This window comes from Beta vulgaris, chromosome 4, assembly GCF_026745355.1.
Source record: "Beta vulgaris subsp. vulgaris cultivar EL10 chromosome 4, EL10.2, whole genome shotgun sequence".
In the NCBI taxonomy this organism is placed as follows: Eukaryota; Viridiplantae; Streptophyta; class Magnoliopsida; order Caryophyllales; family Amaranthaceae; genus Beta; species Beta vulgaris.
Genome location: NC_079205.1, coordinates 52069118 through 52084653, shown reverse-complemented (window position 1 = coordinate 52084653; position 15536 = coordinate 52069118).

Here is a 15536-nt window from a genome sequence, read left to right as displayed (position 1 = left end):
TTGTTAAAATACACTAGTGGAAAAATGAAGAAGGGCTGCACTGAAAATGGCCTGTAGGGCTGCGCTTTTTGACAGCAGCCCTTTCAATAGCAGCCCTTCACTTTTCAAGTAGGGCTGCGCTAGTAAAGCGCAGCCCTTCACAACGAAGGGCTGCGCTTTTTAGTAAAAAGCGCAGCCCTTCTACAATTGAAGGGCTGCGCTTTTACCTAAAAAGCGCAGCCCTTCTGAACCAAAAAAAAAAAAATTTGTTTTTTTTTGTATTTTTTTACTCCTAAATATATCTACTGATTTGCATAATCCACAAAAAAAAACATCTAAATGATAGCAAGCATAGATTTGCATAATCCAAAAAAAAAACATCAGAATTATAACATCGAAATAAAACAGAAAAATACACCAAAAAATTAATAAAAACCAAAAAACAGAAATTAATATATAAAAAAAAAACTACATCAGAATTACACACAAAAAAAAAACATAAATCTACATCAGAATTACAAAAAAAAAAACAGAAATTAATATATAATTAATTTCACAATATTAAAAAAAAAAAAATACACGAACGAATTTGTAGATTTATGTTTTGTATAATTAATTTCACAATTACAAAAAAAAATACTTAAAGAAACGAACGAATTTGTACACAAGACGAACGACGAACTCGCGACGGTGGTTGAGGGAGACGAACGACGGTGGTTGAGGGACACGAACTCGCGAGCACAGATGGGCCTTATACGTCAAAGGGCGAGCACGGTGGTTGAGGGTTTGCACAGAAATCGACGAACGAATGGAGTTGAATGAGTTCGACTTTGTGAGAGAGAGAAAATGAGTGAAGGGAACTGAAGTTCATCTTTGTGAGAGAGAGAAAATGAACGAGAGGCGGCAGCGTGTGAATGAGGAGAGAGAAAATGAGTGAAGGGAACTGAAATTCATCTTTGTGAGAGAGAGAAAATGAATGAGAGGCGTGTGAATGAGGAGAGAGAGAATGAGGGAGGGAGGGAGAGAATGAGCGTGTGAATGTATGAAACCCTAGCCCAATTCGCGCTTCTCCTTTCAAATAAAAAAAAAGCCCATAAAGGGCTGCGCTTGTCTAAAAAACGCAGCCCTTCTAAGAAGGGCTGCGTTTTTTAGACAAGCACAACCCTTCTTACTTTAAAAAGGGCTGCGCTTTTTTTTAAAAGCGCAGCCCTACTAAGTGAAGGGCTGCGCTTTTCTTCAAAAGCGCAGCCCTTCTGTTATGTAGGGCTGCGCTTTTGAAGAAAAGCGCAGCCCTTAACTAGTAGGGCTGCGCTTAAAGAAAATGCGCAGCCCTTCTTTTTTTTTCCCCTAGTGATATTATTACAACTTTACTTATTTAAATACTTGGCCCATTTTTTTTCAAAAAAAATTTCACATCTTCCACAAGAAAGTATTATCTTTCACCCCTCCTCCAGCCCTAATTTTACATTAAATGGGTCAAAGAACACCCTCTAATTATAAAGTTTGAAGTGACATTGTTTAAAATCTTGTGCAAAACACAATGTATAATTAAGAAATTGGAAGGAACATATATTGAGGCAAATCTAACAAAATCACACATAACCATTGTTTAAATTAACATGTTCGACAACTAATAACGTACAAGTTGTAGAGGTGATCAAAATTGATCGAGTTCAACCTGATCCAAAGAGTATTTTTAGACAAAAAAGAGCTGAACCCAAATACTTCATCTGTTTTGTTTTAAATGCAATAAATGAATATATTATATCTCACAAATAATATTCATTTGTTGCATTTAAAACGAAACAGAGGAAATAAGAGAATGCAGGCTAAATTTTGGTTTGTCCCGACTTAGGGTGTGTTCTTTTCACCTTAATAAATTAAATTTTAAGTCCAATAAAGTTCAGTTCAGTTCAGATAAGTTCAATCAGGTCCAATCAGGACAATAAGTTCCAATCAGGTCTAATAAGGTCCAATAAGTTTCAATCAGGTGCAATAAGTTCCAATCAGGTCTAATAAGTTCCAATAAGTTCCAATGAGGTGTAATAAGTTTCAATTAGATTTAATCAGGTCCAATAAGTTTCAATAAGGTCCAAATAGTCAATGATCAATGAACATTTGTATTATTATTTATTTCTTTATTATTCATATCAATATTAATTGATTATGTTATTATTAGAATTTTAATTAAAGTACCACAATGATCATATCGTATTATACTTGTATTATTGTCTATTATTTTATTAAATATTTGTATTATCGTCTATATTTTATTATTCATATTAAAATTAGCTGATTATGTTATTATTAAATTTTTTGAATTAAAGTACCATAATGTATAGTATTATACTTGTATTATTGTCTATTATTTTATTAGATATATTACTATTAACAAGACTATTAGATATATTAGTGGTGAAAGTTGTATATATGCAACTATATAAATAGTATGTATATTTTTTTGTTAAATTATTTATCGTAAGATATAATTAATAATAATTACTTTTTTAAAGGGTAAATTTTAATAATTATGATTTCATAATAAATTGTGAAGGGTAATACGTTAGCGGTAATATTTATGTTATAACTCATCAATTTTTTTGTCTAATAAGGTCTACTAAGTTTCACTCAGGTCCAATAAGGTCTAATAAGTTTCACTCAAGTCTAATAAGTTCCAATCATTTCCAATAAGGTTCAATCAGTTCCAATAAAGTTCAATCAGGTCCAATAAGTTGAATCAGGTCCAATCAGGCCTAATAAGTTTAATTCAGGTCCACTAAGTTCAATTTAAGTCCAATAAGTTCAATTCAGATAAATTTAGGGTTATTCAAGTAAAGAGAACACACCTTAGTGAATTTTGGAATGAAAAAAGTTGTCACTATACTTTAGCCTTAAAAGGACCATTTTTTGGGTGAAAATGCAACCTGGCTTGATCACAAATAACAAGGCTATCCTGCTCCTTGGATCAGGGTCTCTAATTTTAGGATCCCAAAAATGGTAGAAAGTCAAACTATAGAAAAAAAAAGTGTCCTTACGTGAGTATGTGCGTACCATGATGATAGTATCTTCTTCCTCCAACAATTTTCTTTATTCTTCACATATTATTCTTCTGCCCATGAAATTCCCAAAACGCCTCACCTTCCCACCTTAAAGACTCTTTCAAATCCACAATTCTAATACTCCCTCCGTCCCATAATATAGTGCATATTTCATTTTTGGTGGTCAAACTTTAAAATCTTTGACCGAATATTCTCATTTGTATATATAAAAAAACATATCCATGTAGGATCTTGTTAGATTCGTCTCAATGTGTAGTTTCATAATATCAACTTTTTATATTTTTTATCAATAAGGAATTGAAGATATTAAAGGTCAAAGTTACGTTTTGGAGACCGTGAAAAAAGAAACAAGCACTATATTATGGGACGGAGGGTATATTAGCTAATCTAATTTCGACATTAAAATCTTTATTTGTTTTGTGTAAGGGGACAAAATCCTACGTATTTGCGACCCATACAATTAACCGATGGGTCCTAACTCCTTAGCTCTTATATCTAGTATATATATAAGAAAAGTGGGGAATTATGATGTCATCCTATAAATTTACTAAACAATTCAGGCCATTAGTAAATCTATTACTTAAAAAAGGGAAAAAAACAAAGCCAAACTCAAATATAATATTAAAAAATTAACTTAAATGTTGAATGCAATCAAGCTATAATTGAACCACAAAAAAAAAATTGACTATAAGATTTGGTACATTATGCTAAAAGAACGTAAAAAGAAATGTCACAACAATCAAATATGTTATTAATTAATTTACAAACACAATCAAGTATTACATCGAAACAGAAAATTCATAATCAACAAAGTGAAATAAACAAAAGACTATTTTAATACAACATAATAAATCCTAAAAATAATTCTCGTAACATTCTTGTATCGCTCATCAAATTTAATTTTAAAAAACTAAAATAAATATAGTTAAAGAAAATTAATAAAAGAAGGGCTAACCAAACAAACTATCTAATTTCAATTTGTTACCCTATTTATGCAAAAGACTAGAATTTATGTTTGAAAAAAAAAATCAGGCTAATTCGCTAGTATTTTAAAAGGGAAGCTCATGAAGCGATCTTATAATCTTACATACACACCATGCGTGCGAAAATAAATAGAAAGGAAGATTATATATATTTATTTACATCTAATAAACTAAAATAATAGGTAAGAAAAATGTTCAAAGAGTAGTATATACATAAAAAATTGACATCATCTTTTTTATTTAGCAACTATAAATAATTTAGTGAAAGCCATTGAATAAATAATGTTTGCATAGGCTTTTAAACTAATCTAATTTAATCATTATATGAGTGAGGATATTTTAGTCCTTTTTACATGGACTCCGAACTCCTCAAGACTTGGATTATAAAATAGATCGAGCTAATCCGCATATATATATATATATATATATATATATATATATGTCATGCTGAGACAATGACTCGGGGCTTCGCCCGGGGTAACAACTAGTTTATATAGATTTGTAATAATATAGTATTAATGAAGCTGCCTATAATGTTTTTAGCAATAAATATGAGGGAAAAATAAAGTATTAATAATGTAGAAACGCCTATAATTGCTTTTAAAAAAATAACAAAGGTGAATTATTATAAGGTAAAAGCTAATGGAAGTTCCGGGGGCGCTAGATAAGAAATATATTGTTCTACTTAATTACTCATATTTATATAAAATAATATAATAATATATAATTTCAATGCAATGCATTTAAATGCTTTGCATTTGAATTAGATGTTTTCCCCTTTCCTTTTGAAAACTAAATTATAAAATTGTGCATTGAAATTATACATTATTCTATTATTTTGTATAAATATGAGTAATTAAGTACAACAATATATTTCTTATCTAGCGCCTTAGGGCGTCCGTTAGCAAGATCTTTATTATATACTGCATTTACGTTATAAGTTTACAAATATCATAATTAGATCTTATGATAAGTGTATTCAATGTAATTAAAATGCATATAATATTATAGTAAGTTTTTTAATTGTATATCTAAAGTCATAATCACTTTCCTTTAAAGTCCAATATCTCTATTTATTTATTAGATATCAAACCTCATTTCTTCTCAAATCACTATCATAGATTAGCAAGTAAATCCAACTTTTTCAAATTCTGCTATAATCTCCTTTTTCCACCCCTTTGGCTAGTACTATCTCCCTTTTCTTGTACCTGTTTAGCAAGTCAAGTCAAGTCGAGGAAAACAATTTTCCAAAAACACCCTAAAGTTTTGAATTCTTTGAAGAAGAGGAGATAAAATAATTGAGATGATTGATGTGAAAATTTTCATTTAATTAAGATTAAGATATTATTTCCAACTCCTCTAACTAGAAGATTTATAGCAAATCACCTCATAGCCATAGATGTAACTGTAATTCGTTATAAAATTAACTTCCTTCACTTTCCAATGTAGCATTTAGGCCCCATCACTTTAACCAATTCTGAAATACGTTCCGGTTATAACTTTTAAATTAATTGTCACTAGAACAATTTCATGATAGTGATAACACACATTAAAAATAAATAAAACTTTACAATGACGTCGTTACATATATAATAATAATAAAACTATCTTAAATTTCTTCAAATTGTTAAAGTCAATACGTTAGCTAGTCTACCTTGCTAATGTTGTAGCTCATCAATTAGAAATTTAGAATGATTCAACGCAGGATTGATTAAAAGTTGAATACAAAATTGTTGTCATCCTCCATTTGAATATTCATCGCCACTGAATAGACTAACTTGTTACACTTTCTTATCAAGTGTAGACTACGGCAAAGACTATCAGAAATTTCATTTCATTGATTGCCATATTAAAGGAAGTTTTCTGGAAGCTTTAACGCATTTTTCTTCACTTTGAATCTTTAATTTCAACAATTTATGATGTAAAAATATTTCAATTCAATTTGAGTGGATATAAAATAATTATCATCAACCATTGACATGAATATTTCCATGACATCCACAAATATAACTTTCCATATATTATCACTTCTTCAAGTATGTTGTACGTCTTGCTCTCCAATAATCTCTTAATAAGTTAATTAGCCAAATATATAACACATTGCAGCTAAACTAAATTCCACCCACTAAACCTACTACTAGTGATATTTCCAACATGATCTTGTACATCATATTTATTCTTTTACCATTTTGGCACCCTCATTTGCTAGTAAGTGCACAATCCATCAATGCGCGTCCTGAATCAAACTCAAGATTTAGCACGCTTAACGCCGGAATTTTCGTGGTGTTCTTCGTCGTCCTTCTCACCGTTATCTACTACATAGTTAGCAAATGTTTCTTCAACCAACCACGGCAGTTGGCCCGTGGAAGTGAAACAGTTCAGAAGGCGCAACGCGGGCTCGAACCATCTATCCTTGAGGCTTTTCCTGTCTTTAAGTATTCGGAGGAGTCGAGCCACGGGCTTGGCAAGGTCTCGTTGGAGTGTGCGGTGTGCTTGAGCCTGTTTGAGGAGGATGAAACGTTGCGTATGTTGCCTAAGTGTAAGCATGTGTTCCACGTTGATTGTGTGAACCGCTGGTTAGCGGGCCATACTACATGCCCAATTTGCCGGGCTGATCTCGCTCATCAACCCAGCGAGTCAGCCCGAAAGGAATCGGAATGTGTGTGCGAGTCGCGTGGTTCGGGGGGAGGGGTCAACGAGGTGGCACACGACGTCGTGTAGGATGAGGCGAAGTATTTAGCAGAGCAGTTTAAGATGATATTGAGATAGGGATCTATTAGGATATGTGGTGGACGTTGAATGGTGGAAGTATAGTACATTTTCCAACCAAAATATTGTTTAATTTGGTTAGATGTGGACTATAAAACTTTTATGTCACCAGGTTGAACTCTTTCAATTATGACTCTTGGAGGTAGGAATTCCCTTATCATTTCCCTTACTTTTAAGTGTCTGGTCAAGAAAAACCGTGAGAGTGAAGTTTGATCAATATCCTTCTTCATATAATAGTTTAGAGAAGTACAAGTGATTGAATCGTATATACATCACTAATTTATGACATATAATTATGTGTAATTATTAGATTATTGTTTACAGTACTACAGAATTAACAAAATGAACATGTATTATGTAACTAACAAAACATTTTGTTGATCCACCACCTCTGCTGGCCCAAATCTTGGGCGAGGATATTGTAGGTGTGCGTGTGGCAAGGCATGTTTAGTTTGCTTTTCTTTATTTCCAAAAGCTTCCCCTCTTTTGTACCACAAAAAATAGAAAAATTCTTAGTATGTTAATTTTCAGATTACATGAAATGGACATGGGTAACCCAATAAGGAGGAGGAGAGTTTAGCCCACTTATAAGTCTAAGGAGGTTCCATCCTAAAACTAATTGGTAATAGTAGGAGTAATCCTCTACCTTATAAAGTCTAACAACCTCTCCTCTTTCTCTAATGTGGGACACTCACAAGTGGGCTTTTCAATAAGTTTCAACATAGTATGAAACTGCCTGACTATTTTTGTTCTTTTTGGTGTAAGATAAAATTAAGTCCAAGAAAAGTCAGCATATATAGTTTATAGATTATTCCTCGGGCCCTAGCTAAACGCCTCAAAGCAACGCCTCTATTCAAATGTTTGGAACATTTTTCCCTGACGATGAGGCTTTGATCGATGATTTCCTGGAATCTTCTTGTATTGGCTACTGTTTCAACTTTCTTTTTCTTCTATGACACCATATACATACCACCTATTATGAATTTCAGAAGGTATTATTTCATTTTTTTTTATAATATGTCGTTTTATTGATTCCATAGACTAGGGCAGTAAGCGGCCCATTACAAAGTGTATGGGGGCTGACTAAGTTCCATACCGGTCCACCTAGACCGATATGCACTGTCATGGTCAATACACTTACCGCAGAACCGTTGACTTGGTCATACCGGTTTAATTAGGATACCAAGACAGTACTCCTCCCTAGGCTACCATGGGCCTGGGCTTGATCCAATTTCTATCTAAATGCGCCTACGGGCCTAAAGATAAACATCTATAGAGGATAAAAATATATTCTAAAAGGATATACTTACGTCCTTAAGCTTTGGCTGGAACATGGACCCGTCCTTAACAGGGGAACGAGTCCACCTCTTTTGGAGGGTATCAGGTACCTCCACTTCAGAGCATTCAAAGAAGCCCGATTTCCTTGGCTTGGCAAAGGCCCACAATGCCGGTATCATCGCGAGCAAGGTCAGCTGCTTGTAGATGGCCGACCGAATGGAAGAACTGCCGACCTCGGCTACCCGGCCTTTCATCAGAGGGGCAAAAACAGTTTCGCCCCCCTTCTTAGCCGGTGCGGCAGCAGGCGATTTGGATAGCCCGTTTACGGGCTCCTCCGTTTGCTCCTTAGCCGGTTTCTTGGACACCCTTTCAGGTGTACCCTCAGCCTTGCGCTTCAAGGGCCGCAGGCTCGATTTTCGGTGAATCAGGGGCATGGAGTCCATGTCATCCTCGTCACTACCGGCTCCCTGAACGGAGCCGCGACCTTGCCTACATCCTCGACTACCGATGCTGGAGGGAATAAAAGTGAATCGGCGAGCTTGTTTGGGCGGCATGTTACTAATTGGTTCGTAGTTTTGGTTGAGATGCAACGCCTCCCAGATTAGATGCTCCTGGCCTAAAAACAAAGAAAAATGATGAATTATAATCATATTCATCACAGGTAATATCTACAAGAGACAAAGCGACAAATAAAACCCACCATGGGGGTCGATAGTACAAAAACCGAGTGCATAAAGGGTCGGATTGCTCAAAATATACTTGACATGAGGAAGCCAAGTCAGCAGCACCAGAATCTTATTCTTCCCTTTCTGGGCCGGTATGGTAGTGGCCGCAAAGAAGCCATACGCCTCCTTTTCCCGTTTACTCATCCCTCTATCGGTGATATGCTCCATCTGGGATCGGGGCTTGGTCCATTGGCGGGGTAGGGGAAAGTTGGCAGGTGCCTTTACCTAGAAAAAACGCTCCCTCCAATGCTTTAAGGAGGTGAGCTTGGGGTAGACCGTCAGCTTAGCGGTCATGGTGTACAGAGACATCTAGCCACCCGTGCCTTGGTCTTCGTCGTCCCGGGACTTCTTTCGTTTTCCTTTCCTAAGCGTAGGCAATCAAGTTTCGCCATCCTAGCGGCTCAACTGAGCCAAACAGATATTCTAGGCCCGAAATATTTTAACAATAAAAGGGTCAAAGGGAAAGCGAAGGCCGAATCAAGCATGTGGGCATATATTGCTATATGCCCGGGAGCACAATCCGTTACCTTATCTCCTTCGGCCGGCAATACTAATTGATAGTCATCGTGAAAGGTGAAGTATATCGGCCCTTCAACAAGAAATTTGTTCTCGTTACATATACTCGCCCATGCGTCATCGATCTCCACGGCGGCGGCGCTACCAGCTTCGTTGGAAGGCACATACCATTCCGCCAAGGCTCCTCATCAGAGTCGGTCGGAAAATCTTCATCTTCCTAAGCCTCCAAAGTGTCGGACTCCTCTCCGACAACAAAGAGTGTACAACGCTCTCAACGTCATCTAAATTAACGGGCGACGCCTCCTCTGGAACCCGGGATAGCCCGACTCTGGCCTCACCTTCAGTCGCTATGCCGGCTGACCTAGACGATGAAGCCTCGCATGGGGGGAATTAATTCCGATCATGGTCCCATATTGGCCGTATACCGGCACCCCTAAAGCGTTCCGCAACGCCACCACAGAGCCCAAGGGGAGACGCGCAATGCCGACTCCTTATTAGATCTACCCGAAGTACTACAGTCATTGCGGTTTTTGTTCTACTACACGTTCAGCATTAATATACATTACTGGTGAACTAGCAGAGACTACAGGGCTGGAAGAGATACTACTATCGAAGCTAAGGTCACTATCGGTCATAACGGAAGGACTCTTAGATATATTTTGTGAATCAGAATTTGAAGACATATTGACAAATAAGACGGTATGAAAGAAAGGGAAAGATTTTGTGGAAATACCTGGAAGAAGGAAAGTGAATAGAGAATAAACCGGTATTCGTGTGTACGTAAAATTCGGAAGGGAAGATCTAATCAAAGCTGTCAAGATGCAGAGGGTCAGCTTAGAGAGAGAAAGTCCGTTATGAAAATAAGAGCAAATGAAGGATGATGAGAAGTGAGGAGCGGAGGTCATCCAAAGCGAATTTATATAGAAATTCACGGTTTGGATTACGTGACTCTTTGTCTTCCCGTCCTTGATCACGCCACGTGTTACGAAGCACGGAAACAGCTGTGAAGCAACTTCTCATAATGAGTCCTGACAGCAGTCTCGCGCATCGAGGCGACGATTGAGATTCCCAGGCAACGGTTAACCTTCCCACGAAATTTCGTGTCAGCCATTCCCATGACGGTTTAATATTTACTAAGCAGGATACGTCTCTGTCAGACATACCAGCTTGGGGGCTAGTTGTATGGGGGCTGACTAAGTTCCATACTGGTCCACTTAGACCGATATGCACTGTCATGGTCAATACACTTACCACCGTTGACTTGGTCATACCGGTTTAATTAGGATACCAAGACGGTACTCCTCCTTGGGCCATTCCCCATGGGCCTGGGCTTGATCCAGTTTCTCTCTAAATGAGCCTACGGGCCTAAAGATAAACATCTATAGAGGATAAAAGTATATTATAAAAGGATATACTTACGTCCAACCAATAGGAGCAGAGTCCTACTTGAACAATGACTCTTGTCGGTTCCTATAAATACCCCGTTGATCTAAGTCATAAGATATGTTCACAAACACAATCATACTCTACTTGAGAGCTACCGGTTTACCCATTACTAACTTAGGCATCGGAGGGGTGTTCCTCGGATCAACCCCCGAGGTTAGCTTACGTGTTCTCTTTTGCAGGAAACCAAACCGGCTTATACACGAAGGACATACCGGTGCACACCCTACCATTTATTCCATACTGGAACACAAAGTTTAGCTTAGTACATTCAAGGAATCCAAAATTTCAGCATATCGGATAAGCCCAATTAATACGAACCTTACTACAGCGAAATAGCTAATGAAATTTAGTGCCAAATCATAATCTTAGGAACCCAACCTGGGGCTGCTACAATTCGAGGGACGAAACCCAAACACTAAATCCATGCTATGAATTCTGATTGCCTATGAAGGCCTTGCTTTGCAAAAGCATCGGCAACATGGTTCGCGCTGAGGATTTGATGGGTGATCAAGATTGATGGCTCGCACTTTTGAGCATTTCAAATATAACTCAAGTGAAAGTTCAAATTCCAAGGACCTCCTTTAGACCACTTGACTGCATTGACAGAATCTGATTCAATGATGAGATTCTTTGGTTGAACAAGGTTTGGGATGCTCAAAGTGATTTGCATGGCTCGAGAACTGAATTTACCTCAACATTATTTATTTTTATTGGGGAATAGGGGTAGAGAAAATGCATATGAATTCACCTTTAGAGTTTCTTAAAACACGCCCCAATGGCGGATCTATTTATCAAAGGGTTATAAGGTATTATTCCATTAAATGTACACCTATAAATAATTCATTAAATTCACTTATGAAACTCAACCATACTTTTTTTTCCTTTTACTAGGCACATACGATAGAGCTAACAATTATTTATAGTTAACTGGATTATCCACCCACTCGCTCTAGATAAATGGGGTGAAAGCCCGCAATAAGGTTAGTGGAAGGGGGAGGGGGTGGCAGGTGGACTGGATAACGGGATTGATCGGAGATGGGTGAGATTTTTTTGGCCCAATACTCACCCCGTGCATCCATCTACCTATGTCATACATATTTATGTATATATGAAAATATATTACTAGTATTAAATTTTGACATGCATTAAGGATTGACAATTAATATTTCGTCGCTTTGAATGATGAAATAAGTGTTATTCATAATTTTTTTATAAATGTTAAGTATAAAAAAACTTTTTCTAGTATCATCCATTTCCCACCCGTCCCATCCATGCATCAATTGCAGAATGGGGCGAGTAGGAATGATGGATGGGGCAGATATGGGTGGAACTTTTGGCAGGTGATGGATTGGTGGATGAGGATTTGGTTCACGGGAGACGGGATTGAGTGAGATCCACCGCCCCATCTCTGATCACTGTCAGCCCTGCATAAAGAGCTAGGTCGAACTGCCTAATCATCTCAAGATTATAATTAGATCCATTAATAGCAATCTCCTATCTGCCTAACCTTTTTATACTCCCCATGCCCAATCTTAGGGTTGCTTGATTGGCTCGTGATAATTGCATTCCAACTCGAGCCAAGTAGTCTTGAGGTTTTTCGGGTTTCAATGTTCAAGATCAATTATCTTGAAACACAATTTGAGTTTGGAAATTATGTTTAAAAACTTCACATTTTTATTGTTGCTGCCACTTTTCAGTTCTATTTAAACTTTATAGTATGTTGAATAAATTAGTTATAAAGAATATCCTGAAGCTGTTATAAAATTTTCTATCATAACTCGAATAACTTATAAGGATTTATACAAGACTCATTAATTTTCCTAGAATAACTTATAAGGATTAAGAATACACGATTCATTAATATTCCTAGCCATGAGAAGTGAACCCCTTACTGATAGGACCCTAGTACTATATCAACTACCCACAAGGATTACCTCCAAAACAATCAACCAAACAATACAACTCAAATACACCACAAATAATTCACCAAGCAAACAACCTAGTAATCAACCAATAATGGGTAGCAGTTAATAATCAAATGTAGAATAATAAAATGCAATCAACACACGAATTATACGTGGAAAACTCCTTTGATGTGAAGAGTAAAAAGCCATTGGACTTTTCAGGAGTTCCCGTTGTCACATTCTCTTATTATGATAAAATTAAGCCAACACATTTAAGCCCAATTAGACTAAGTAACATAACCCAATATTTTGGGCTTTTTTTTTGACGGGAATATATTTTGGGCTTATTAACACAAGATAGAAGACTTGTTCAATAAGTGAGCTGGACCTACAACACTTACAAGACGGAGGGGGTGATCACAGGAGCTACCTCTCCTCTATCTCCTTATTCTCGATAAGCCCAACCACTATACCTAATACCTTCTCCTTTTTTTAAAATACATGTAATGTTTGTTGTTTCATGAAAGTGTAGGATTTAGTTAGTTTCGTTTTGAATTGAAGATTGTTTTAAGGATCAACTTTTATCATTTCTATTAATTAAAACAAAACTCAATATTAACGACGGGTCTTGTAGGTTGGCAATAGCCAAAACTGGCATATGAAAGAACTACCAAATCCAAGGAAGTAACCCAAGAAGGTTTATTATACTTTGTCATCCATTGTTGTTTTCTGTTTATGTTTTTTAATACTATCCTTGATATCTTGTACGTATAATAGGTAATTCTTTTATTTCTTTTTACTTGTTAATTAATTTTTTCTTTTCATTATTTACACTACCACGCTTTTATTTTCAGTTTTTATTTCATTTTCTTGTTTTGTTGAATAAATTAGTATCTCTTTATGAGATATCTTCAAACCCTGTTATGGGGTTTTTAGTCTCCGTTGTGGAGATCTCCTTCTCCCCTATGGGAGTTGTGAGTGTAGTTTTTTTGTTTTTAGATATGAGAAATTGTTCTTATTGGTTGAAGTTCGAGACTCAACATGAAGGTATTGGAATCTCGGATACGGTTAACATGGTTCGATCAAGAATGTTCTTCCCAAACTATGTCAGAATGATAGACTTCCTCATCAATAGCTGTTTGATTCAGCAAATACAAGGGGGCTGCGCTGTATTGCTCGATTTGGTTCATTATAGTTTCTTTGAAGACGAATTTGATTTAATCTTGTTTAATTGTATCTTGTTTTTCTTTAATATCTATTGTAGATGCCGTTTGGCCTTCAATTAATGAAATTTCTCTTTCAAAAAAAAAGATATATTATTAAGATTTTAAAAAAATGATATTTTCTAAAATATATCGAAACAGAACTAATAATAATAAATCGCACATCATAATTTTTTTTACTAGATACTTTTTTTTTTTTCTAACAGGGACTTTTTTGACTAGACGCATACTATTGTAATCCTTGGCCCGTGACTCCATATTGTAGTTTAAGTTACCAAGAATACATATCTCTCTCTCTTTCACACACACACATGTATATCTATATGTATGTATATGTGTGTATGTATATGTATGTTTATTTTAAAGGTAAGATGAAGTCCCTTGAAAGAAAGGGGAAAAAATTGAGGATCTCTCCTTGCAAGGAGTGAGACTCGATCCCTTGACCTCTAGGATCAGAGAGGATGCCAATACCACTAGGCTATCACCTACTGCTCGTGTGTATATATATGTATATGTGTGTATATATATACATGTATATATATACACACATATACATATACATATATATATACATATACATATATATATACATATTATATATATGTATATTATATATATATATATATATATATGTATATATATATATATATGTATATATATATATATATGTATATATATATATATATATGTATATATATATATATGTGTGTGTGTGTGTGTGTTATTAATCTACATCTATAATAATTAAATTTTTTGAACATATACATTTAGATGAATTATATTAGATCAAACAAGACTATTCTTTTTATTTGTATAATTGATAAAAGATGATCGAAGTTTAGTATGTTAATAATGTAAAAAGTCAAAATATTTTTATTGTTTAGTTAGGGGCTTTATTTGCTGCTAAAACTGGAGATATAGGAAGTAAAAAGATGAAAGGAGTATAAAAAAATTGATGTTATAACATACTTCCTCAGTTTGCTAAAGATCTTTCCTCTTTCCGTTTAAGTGTGTTTTTAAAAGATCTTCCCTCTTTTTACTTTATTTCTTATTTGGAATTGTTTTTCCCTTTTTACCCTCACATGTCTCTATCATATGGTCCACCATTACATTATTAATTCAACTTTACTCCCTTTCTCTCTCCTACTTTAACCCCTTTGTATTTGTTTATTTAACTTAATCCCTTTCTCTCTCCTAATTTATCCATCCCACACCCCATACAAATGGATCATCCTTGATATATGTAGGAACAGTAACAAAGAAGATTTTTAGGAAACGGATGGAGTACAAATTAAAGTAAGGAGTATAATTTTTTTAAAAAGTTGATTAACTTTGGTAATGTAACTTCGACTTTTAATAATCCTCGATTCTCTATTAGTAGAATTACAAAAATTTGGTATATATCTTGAAACTACTCAAATATAATTCATGTCACAAGTTACCTAAAAATTCCTAGAATTAGTTAAACAGATAGAGTTGACATAAAATACTACCTCCGTTCCTGATTAATGTTCTTACTTGGAATCTTGAATATATAATTGCGTAGAATCTTCTAAACTTTCAATATGTAAGAAAAATTAAATATAGTCAAGTGAGCTCTTATTTAATTCGTATCAATTAGTAGCTTAATGATCTCAAATCTTTATAGTTTTTA